This window comes from Physeter macrocephalus, chromosome 5 (assembly GCF_002837175.3).
Source record: "Physeter macrocephalus isolate SW-GA chromosome 5, ASM283717v5, whole genome shotgun sequence".
In the NCBI taxonomy this organism is placed as follows: Eukaryota; Metazoa; Chordata; class Mammalia; order Artiodactyla; family Physeteridae; genus Physeter; species Physeter macrocephalus.
Window position 1 is genome coordinate 106,193,010 of NC_041218.1, and position 9,145 is coordinate 106,202,154.

General features: G+C 54.2%; 1 non-coding gene across 1 annotated transcript; it reads left to right on the forward strand.

The window, feature by feature from the left end:
• The first annotated feature begins 4,571 nt into the window (after positions 1-4,571).
• On the forward strand, positions 4,572-4,678 carry LOC112061959 (U6 spliceosomal RNA). The gene has a single exon (XR_002890462.1). It is a non-coding gene; the product is annotated as a U6 spliceosomal RNA (small nuclear RNA).
• The last annotated feature ends 4,467 nt before the right edge of the window (positions 4,679-9,145 follow it).

The following is a 9,145-nucleotide window of genomic DNA, read 5'->3' on the forward strand; positions in this document are numbered from 1 at the left end:
TTTTTTTTTTGCGGTACGCGGGCCTCTCACTGTTGTGGCCTCTCCCGTTGCGGAGCACAGGCTCCGGACGCGCAGGCTCAGCGGCCACGGCTCACGGGCCCAGCCGCTCCGCGGCACGTGGGATCCTCCCGGACCGGGGCACGAACCCGCGTCCCCCGCATCGGCAGGCGGGCTCTCAACCACTGCGCCACCAGGGAAGCCCGAGGCCAGCTTCTTGATTTTTAACTGTGTGAGAGCGAGCAGTGCAAAACCAAGAGGGTCCACTGGGCATCAACCATGTCAGTGACATAAGGGCATTTTGCTCCTATCAATTAAGACTGCTCTTAAATTTGGAAATTTAGGGGGTAAATATTACCAGAAAAACTGTTAACTTACAGTAAAAAAAAAAGAAAATACTTTTGATAAAGTTTAAAAAGAAATAGAGGCCAGGGGTCAGTTTGTTTCTTATAGAGACCTTTCCTGGGTTCAGAGCTAAGCGCTGGGTGCCTTTAATTCTCCTTTGAAAGTATGACACTTGATAACCTCCTTGTGAACTGTTTCTCAAAATAGGGCCTGGGCCCCGCGGCCGATCCCTGTGCTGGGAAACCTGAGCTGGGAGCCTCCATGCTCTGCTGGATCAGCCCCTCCCAGCCTGCACAACTGGCACCTTCAGACCTGCACCATCCGCTGGCGGGTGCAGAGCTGAGGGGCCAGGCCTGCTCCCCGACACACAGGGTCCAAAGCAGAGACGGTGGGAAAACGCCATGCTTGCTAAACCCAGGGCTAATGGCGCATGCGCCCAGCACTGGACGGGGGCCGCTGGGATCGCTTCCCCCTGTGGAAAGGAAGTGGGGAGGCAGTGTCCTCCTTTACGTCGCTGAACTAGCCCACCGCCCTCCGGCTCCTCCCGCCTGAGGGTATCTGTCTTGGTCCCGCCTTTAGCCTCCCTCCACCTCCAACACCAGATCAAAAAGCTGGGGTGGACACCAGAATTTTTACTGTGAGTCTGTGATTTCCAGAGAGCAATCACATCCCCTCAACTCAAAGCCAGGCGCACCTGAAAGGAAGTCTTTGATGTCTGACCTCGAAAAGCTGTCTTCCTGCCCACCGCCTCCCAAACCACGGGCCTGGGGCAGAGCCTGGCTGCAGGGGCCACGGCGTGGGAGCCCCTCTTTAAGAGAGAGACCGGAAAGCACGCGACAGAAGTCGGTCACGGCCAAACACGGGCAGCCCTGACGGTCCAGCCCCTGGGGCCTGCCAGGGTAGGGGGCCGGCCAGCCTTCCCGGCCCAGCTACCCCTGCTCTGGGCTCTTCCGGCCCCCATTCCCCACCCAGGCCCACCCCAAAGCCGGATCACGTCAGTCTGGCTGAACAAAAAGCCTCTGATTTTCTAAGCATCACAGGAGAAACTTAGCAGAAACTCGGGTGTCTCCCCAAACTAGGAACTGCCGTCTCCAGCAGGCGAGGACCTCTTTCAAGTAGGCAGGGCCTAGTCTGCTCGGTTTGTCTTCCGAGAGAAGAAAAGGGGTGCTTCCTGAAATCCAAACTTCCAACCTGCCATGCCGTCCACACAGACCAGTCGGGACTCACCCTGCGGCCCAGTGGGGTGCAGAGGCCTCACAGGGAGTGTGGGAAGGTCTACAAATGAGAAAACCCGGTTCCTGTTTGCAAAGGACTCGAAATACACCAGGGGATTCAGACGTGGGGGGATTACAGACGGAGAAAGCAGGATCGATCGTACGAGATGCGCAGAGGAAGAGACGATGACTTCTTCCAGCGCAGAGAACCTCAGCCAGTGGCTGCAGTCGGCAGGCTGATGCGATGCGGAGGAGCGGGGGGCCCCTCCAGGGAGGAGGGCAGTGGTGCTGCGTGAGGACTGCCCTCCCCGCGAGCAGGATTTGCAAGAACCTAGGCACCTGTCCCCACCCGAACGAAGCAGCTCGGGCCTGACAGCTGACACCGTGTCCTGTAGCACATGCAAGCTCGCAGCCCCTCGCATGAGCCTCGGTTCAGACAGCGCCACACAAAGGGGTGTGGGCACTGGGGGGGCGCCGCCTGGGTCCCGGGTCGGCTCCACACCAGCTGTCCCCCTGCAGCTCAGATGCCTCTCCTGGGAAGAGGACCAGGGGCAGCTCCCCCCCTCCCCCGCAGTGAGGGGCACAGCACGTAAAATAAAGTGACCGAGGCATCTGGCACACGGACGCACACGGACGCACTCGGGATACAAGCCCACCTCGCACCTGTCTCATCCTCCGGCCCCATGGCAACCAGCCCCGCCCCCCAACCCCAAGCCCCTCCCCAGCCTGGACTCACTTCCTGACTCAGGGTGGCAGCGGCTCCCTCTTGAAGGCTGAGCCCGCCAGGGATGCGCCGGGCTGGGGACCACCTCATTCTGTCCCGCACACTGGGTCGGCACCAACGCTTTACCTGGCTGCCCACCTGGCCTCCGAGCTGGTCCAGGGAGGAGCCCCCTCCCCCCAGTTCCGACAACCGCGATTCCTTGCCCTTTGCTCCTTTCAAGTCAAAATCGAAATGAAGAAGCAAAAGGTCCAGCTGGGTGCCTGGAGCCTGAAGTCTTTTGTAACCTAAAGCTCGGCGGAGCTCTCCCTCCCTGGGGTCTGGAATCCCCACAGCTTCGTCAGCGTTCACCCAGATCGCAGCGAAGCCGCTTGGCACTCGTTAATGACTCTTCAAAGTTAAAACTTAATATGCTTTTCAGCTTGATTCTAACCTGTTAACAGGAAAAATAAAGCTTTTAAACAAAGCTACACCCTTCTCTACATCCTCACGACGATTTGTCCAGTGTTTCCCCACTATGTTCAACAGAAAGTTACACTGAAAATTTACAAAAACCACTTAAAATGCAGCTAGCCATAATGTTGAAAAATGAACTCAGCTAAAATGTTTCAGCTGAATTCACAGTTAAGCTTTGCTGATGTCAATACACGTAAATTGTACGGAGATCAGTTAAGTCCCTTTATCACTGTTTTCACTTATAAAATAGAAAAGGCTATAGTAACAAATTATGCTGTATATCCCCCTCAATTCTGTCGCTAGCTTCTGAAATCTGAATGTGGTATTACCAAAACATAGAATTATCATTGTATTTTGTCCATTCTGGGACACCTAGGGAAAAAAAAATTAACTTTCAAGAGCTGCCGTCCTTTCGGAAACATTAACATGTTAGCCAAGAAAACAAAAGATGTATTAGAATAGGGCAATATTTACACGGTGCTTTAGGTAATGACCAGGTCCCCAAGGAGGATTTCAGTCCTAGAAGCTTGGGGGTCATCTTCTGTTTCCAAGCTGTGGGATGTCTGCTGAGACCCCAACATGCAGCCCAGGGAGGGATGGCTGATGTCACAGGTGCCTTTGTTGACACGTCAGGCTGCCAGGACTCCAGCGGGACTCCCCTCCAGGACCACAGACACATGGGAGTGAGGCAGGAGGAAGAAATTCCACCCACCCAGGTGGTCACGAAGCTGCCAGTGGACGGACTCCAGGCCCTGTTCCCTGCCAGGTCGGGGGTCAGACCCCGTGAGGGCAGAGTCCACACAGCCATGACCAGCCGGCTTTGAGAGCCTCCCCGGCCCCCCAGGTAGGCCACCTCACATTTACCCACATGAAAGCCCTGTGACTGACGTTCCCGGTTGGCAGGTTGGGGGCAGTGAGGGTCCTTCCTCTGGAGCGGGGACAGCTGACCTCTCCGTGGGCCTTTCCCTTCAGCCCCCTCCCAAGCCCGGCCGCATCAGGGCAAGACCCTGCCCTTGCTGCGTTTTCTCTAAGAGGCCCTCAGCACATGCACCTTCCTGGGAAAGCCTCTTTAACAAGACGACGCAGATTTCTCAGTTTCCATGTCAAAGACCCTTTTCAGTCTCAAAGCAGCATCCCAGGGCAGACGGGCTGTAACCTACACAGGGGTCATTCTTTGCCCTCCAGCTCTGAAAAAGCACAGCATCCAACTCAGCTTTCCAGGAGCTTTCTTATCCTTGGGGGGGGAAAAAAACACTCAGTTTCTTCCAATTTTCCTAAGAGCAGGACACCGGCAAATGCTGGAGGCTGGCAGGCCGACATGGCCAGAGGATGGGAATCCATCAGCCCTGACCCTCAGCTGCAGAGACAGAGCGAGAGGACCAGGGCACCCATTTGGGGGTCACACTCACGCCATATCTCTCCCCAAACTAAAATGCTCTATCTTGTTAAGTTAAAGCAAAGGAAAAGAATATGTCGGCTTTAAATACACACCAGCCAGTCTTTTCTGTGTTTCCTACTCAAGGCTCCAGTTTGGGGAGCATCCAGCAGCCCCCAGCCCCCCAGCCGCCAGGCTCCAGTCCAGGACCCTGAATCCGTGGACCAGCACACTTACCACCACGCTTTCCTCTGCAGAGAACTCTGCCCTCTCATCCCCCCGCATCTCTGCCTTGTCCCTAAAGATCCACCTCTGCCCGGGGACTCCTTCTCCCAGGAAGGGTCCCAGGCAGAAGGAACCACACCTGCACCCGCCTCCCTCCATCCTGGGGACGCCCTCCCCGGGTGCCCGGGGGCTGCTTCCAGCAGTTACTCATTATTAAACATGAAATTTTATCGCTTATGTGCTCGCTTCGGCAGCACATATACTAAAACTGGAACGATACAGAGAAGACTAGCGTGGCCCCTGCGCAAGGATGACACGCCAATTCATGAGGCGTTCTGTACGTTTCCATTTGTCCTAGGGTTCTGACCGTCCGTTTTTTGTTTTTTTTACTTTTTAAAATTTTTCTTCTGAATAATTACTTTTTATTTTAATAACTTTATTTTATCCTCTTTCTTCCTTCCTTCCTTTCTTCCCTTCTTTCTTTCCTCCCTCCCTCCCTCCCTTTCTCTCTCTCCCTCTCTCCCTCCCTCCCTCCCTAACTCTCTCTCTCTCTCTCTCTTTCTTTCTACTTTTTCTCCCTTTTATTCTGAGCCGTGTGGATGAAAGGCTCTTGGTGCTGCAGCCAGGAGTCAGTGCTGTGCCTCTGAGGTGGGAGAGCCAACTTCAGGACACTGGTCCACAAGAGACCTCCCAGCTCCACATAGTATCAAACGGGGAAAATCTCCCAGAGATCTCCATCTCAACACCAAGACCCAGCTCCACTCAACGTCCAGCAAGCTACAGTGCTGGACATCCTATGCCAGCCAACTACCAAGACAGGAACACAACCCCATCCATTAGCAGAGAGGCTGCCTAAAATCATAATACGGCCACAGACACCCCAAAACACACCACCAGACGTGGACCTGCCCACCAGAAAGACAAGATACAGCCTCATCCACCAGAACACAGGAACTGGTCCCCTCCACCAGGAAGCCTACAAAACCCACTGAACCAACCTTAGCCACTGGGGACAGACACCAAAAACAACGGGAACTACGAACCTGCAGCCTGCGAAAAGGAGACCCCAAACACAGTAAGATAAGCAAAATGAGAAGACAGAAAACTTTATCGCTTAATGATTAAATAAACTATATTAGAAACAAGGGCAAGAAACACTCAGCACTTATGGCCCCCTAACTGTTTTACTGTCATCTCTGCCCTTGAGGTTGTTTACAGAATTGCAGCCACTGCGGATAGTGGCTGCTGCCTCTCCTCCAGCTGTGCGTTCAGAAACAGCCATGCTATCTTGTCTTCACCATGGAAACGGGCAAATGCTACAGATAAGGGTGCCCTTTGCTGCTTTGTTGACGGACCCGGGGTCAGCAAACGTTCTCCATAAACAGCCAGATAGCAAATATTTGGGTCTCTGTGGGCCATCTGGTCTTTGCTGCAATTGCTTTACTCCACGGCTCTCACGGCTTGAGAACCACACGGAAATGAATAATTTGTGTTCCCATAAAACTTCCTTTATGGACACTGAACTCTGAATTTCATATAGCTTTCGTGTGTCACAAAATATTACTCTCCTTTTGTTTTTTCAAAACTCATTAAAAAATTTAAAAGACATCCTTAGATTGCAGGCTATCCCAAAATAGGATCCAGCCTCTTGGCCATAGTTTGCCAACCTCTAGTCCAAACTTATTAAGAAAATGATGGAGAAAATCTTCATGATACCTGTTAGACAAAAGGGTGTTCTGTGTGTAGCCTTTACACTGTGGATAGCATAACAGGTCAAGGAAAGTCTCTGGTACAATTCATACACTCCATCCAGTTCAACAAGGAAGTCTCACACCACTGAGGAAAGTGTGAGATTCCAGCATTCATTGTTTCATCTTTGTCTTTCTTGTTGGAAATGAAAATGTCCGTCAACATTCACTCAGAACTACACTTGTCCATCAACGCAACCACGGAGCGCCCGTGTGGGTTCAAGCGTTCCACAAATTAACAAAATAACAAAAGCATCTGTGATCACCGAGCGACTGTATGTGCACAGCTTCTTGGCTATATTTCCATGACTTCTGATTGGCATTTTAAGTAATTCTCTGCGTCCTCTACTCAAGGACGCAGACAAATAAGCTAATTTCCTATTTAAAAAATAATAATGTTGCATAAAAATAAGTATGAAATTAGACGTCTTCTGAAATGGAAGTCTGGACACCTGACAAAGTAAGATTATGACAAGGAGAGAAAGAAACAGGTTCAATAGTCTGGCAGTCGTCACATCGTCATGTACAAAATAAATATTTCCTCATTGTACACATTTTGGAAAGAGAACAATGAGGCCCTGAAGCCTCACTGCCCTCATTTGCTGGTTCTCATGAGGTTTCCCTGTCATGTCCTGTAGTCCTTCAGGGCCTGACTCCCTCTCATGGGATACCACAGGCTGCCCTGGCTGAATTCCCCTCCACGATGAACAGTATAGAGAAGGTGCCAGAAAGTTCTAGAGTGGCCGTGAACTGGGCAGCTGCGTTCACGTGCAGGCTGGTGCAGGCTGGCCACGCCCCCTCTGCACCGCCTGTGAAATCACACAATGATGTTTCAGAGCCACCCCCTTGCTGCTACTTAATTTCATGATCTTAAGGAGATCCAGAAACAAACAAAAAACATCAACTTGGGGTTTGAACATGGCTGAAACCCTGCCAGGACCTAAGCCAGTGCGTTTTGTAGATACTGGTGACTGGATTTCACGGCACAGGTGCACAGAGGTGACACCCGCAGTTGACACCCTTGACGGCAGGGAGAGGGCTGTGCCCCGACCCTGGGCCCTGACCCTGCACCCGGGGTCTTTCCGAGGCACCTCCCCTCCAGAAGGCCTTGTCTGAGGCCAACATTAACACCTCTGCGTGGACCGATTCATCCAACAGGATGCCCAGCACAGAGGATGCCCTGGTGACGGCTACAAAGGGGAGTCCAGAGCCCAGGAAGCAGCCCAAGTTCACCAGGCACCAGGAGTGAGTGACAGGAAAGCACGGGACCAGGGCTGCCCAGGTCAAGTGTGGACGGCTGTGCCCGGGGAGACGCTGCCAGGATGCACAGACAGTTCGCTTGGTCGCACTGAGGACAGACGGGTAAAGCACGGCTGAAACTGATGTCAGCGCAAGGCCAGCAGAGAGCAGAGGAGCCAGCGGGAAGCTGTCCCCAAGGTGAATGGTTCTGACCCTTCGTGGTACAAACCCTGAGAAGCAGCAGAGCGACGGGGGCCCTGGAGCCGAGGGCTCTGGTTTGGCCCCTCCCTCTCCCGCCCACTGGCTCTTGTTTTGCCCCTCCCCCTCCCGCCCATTGGCTCTGGTTTTGCCCCCCTCCCGCCCATTGGCTCTGGTTTTGCCCCTCCCCCTCCCGCCCATTGGCTCTGGTTTTGCCCCTCCCTCTCCCGCCCACTGGCTTGGTGGCCTGGGAGTCACTCCACCTCCGCCACCCTGGGCCTCGGGTTCCCAGAGGCTCTGTAGGGGTCACGGGGGGTGGCGGGAGCCACCCCCCTCCCGGGGTCGGGAGCCACCCCCCTCCCGGGGTCGGGAGCATTACACACGTGAACGGCAAACCACCCCAAATACGTAGGGGCTGCAGTCATCGGATCTCTTGGAAGTTTAACTATATGCTCGTCATACAAATGTAAACAGTATGAAAGAGAACACAGCACACACACGCCAAGACTGTCCCGTTCTCACTGTCCCCAATCCACTTCCTCAGAAATAACCAGATGTTTGCCCTCCTTCGAGGCTTTTCCCCAGGACTCTACCTGAGTGTGCGCGTGCACGCGCGCGGATGTGTTTCCACAGAGTGTGAGAGGACACACCCCCGGAAAGGGCTGCTGAACCAAATTCTCCCAGGGCTGGGCACAGGGCGCCCGCTGCTGGACGCCCAGCCCCACAGGCTCCCTTCTTGGGGGAGCTGAGCCACCGGAAGCAGGGCCACAGCACAAGCCTAAAGACACTCCATCATTTGTGTGAGTGATTCACGCGCTTGTTCAAAGCTCAGCGCACGTTTCACGCACAGCTTTTGCTTATTTCCCGGCAGATGCACCAGTTTCTTTGGGAATCATTTTAATCCCAGCACAGCAACCAAGCGCTGACACTCCTACTGGTAAAGGAAAGTTCTCCTCCTTCCTCCGACCGCCAGTTCACTGGCCCAGGGGGCCTCGTGTTCCCCACGCCTGCACCAGGCACCCGGCGAGGCTGCTGCAGGCCTGGTCCCTTCCTGGCCGGGCACCTTCCTTGGTTCCTCTTCCCCAAGCGGACAGCTAACTGTCCAGAGAGCTGGGCCTGCCCGGCCCAGGCGGGCGAGCAGGATGCACGCACACACCACCAAAGTCACGGGGAACTGGGCTTTCTTCAAACACCATCCACCTCCCAGACAGGGTCCTCAACACCAGGCGAAACACCACCAAAAAACACCACCATGGCACGGTTCCAGATGCTGTCTTTAACCGATGACACCAATAATACCACCTCCGAACAGAGCGAACTGCAACCCACGGTCTATATAAGATGTATACAGATGTTGAAGAAGCTTAACTGGGTGAATTCATTTGCTGAGTAAATTGGGCCAAAACCAAAGGAGCTTGGGTTTTTGGTTTTTTTGCGGTACGCGGGCCTCTCACCGTCGCGGCCTCTCCCGCTGCGGAGCACAGGCTCCGGACGCGCAGGCTCAGCGGCCGTGGCTCACGGGCCCAGCCGCTCCGCGGCACGTGGGATCCTCCCGGACCGGGGCACGAACCCGCGTCCCCTGCATCGGCAGGCGGACTCTCAACCACTGCGCCACCGGGGAAGCCCG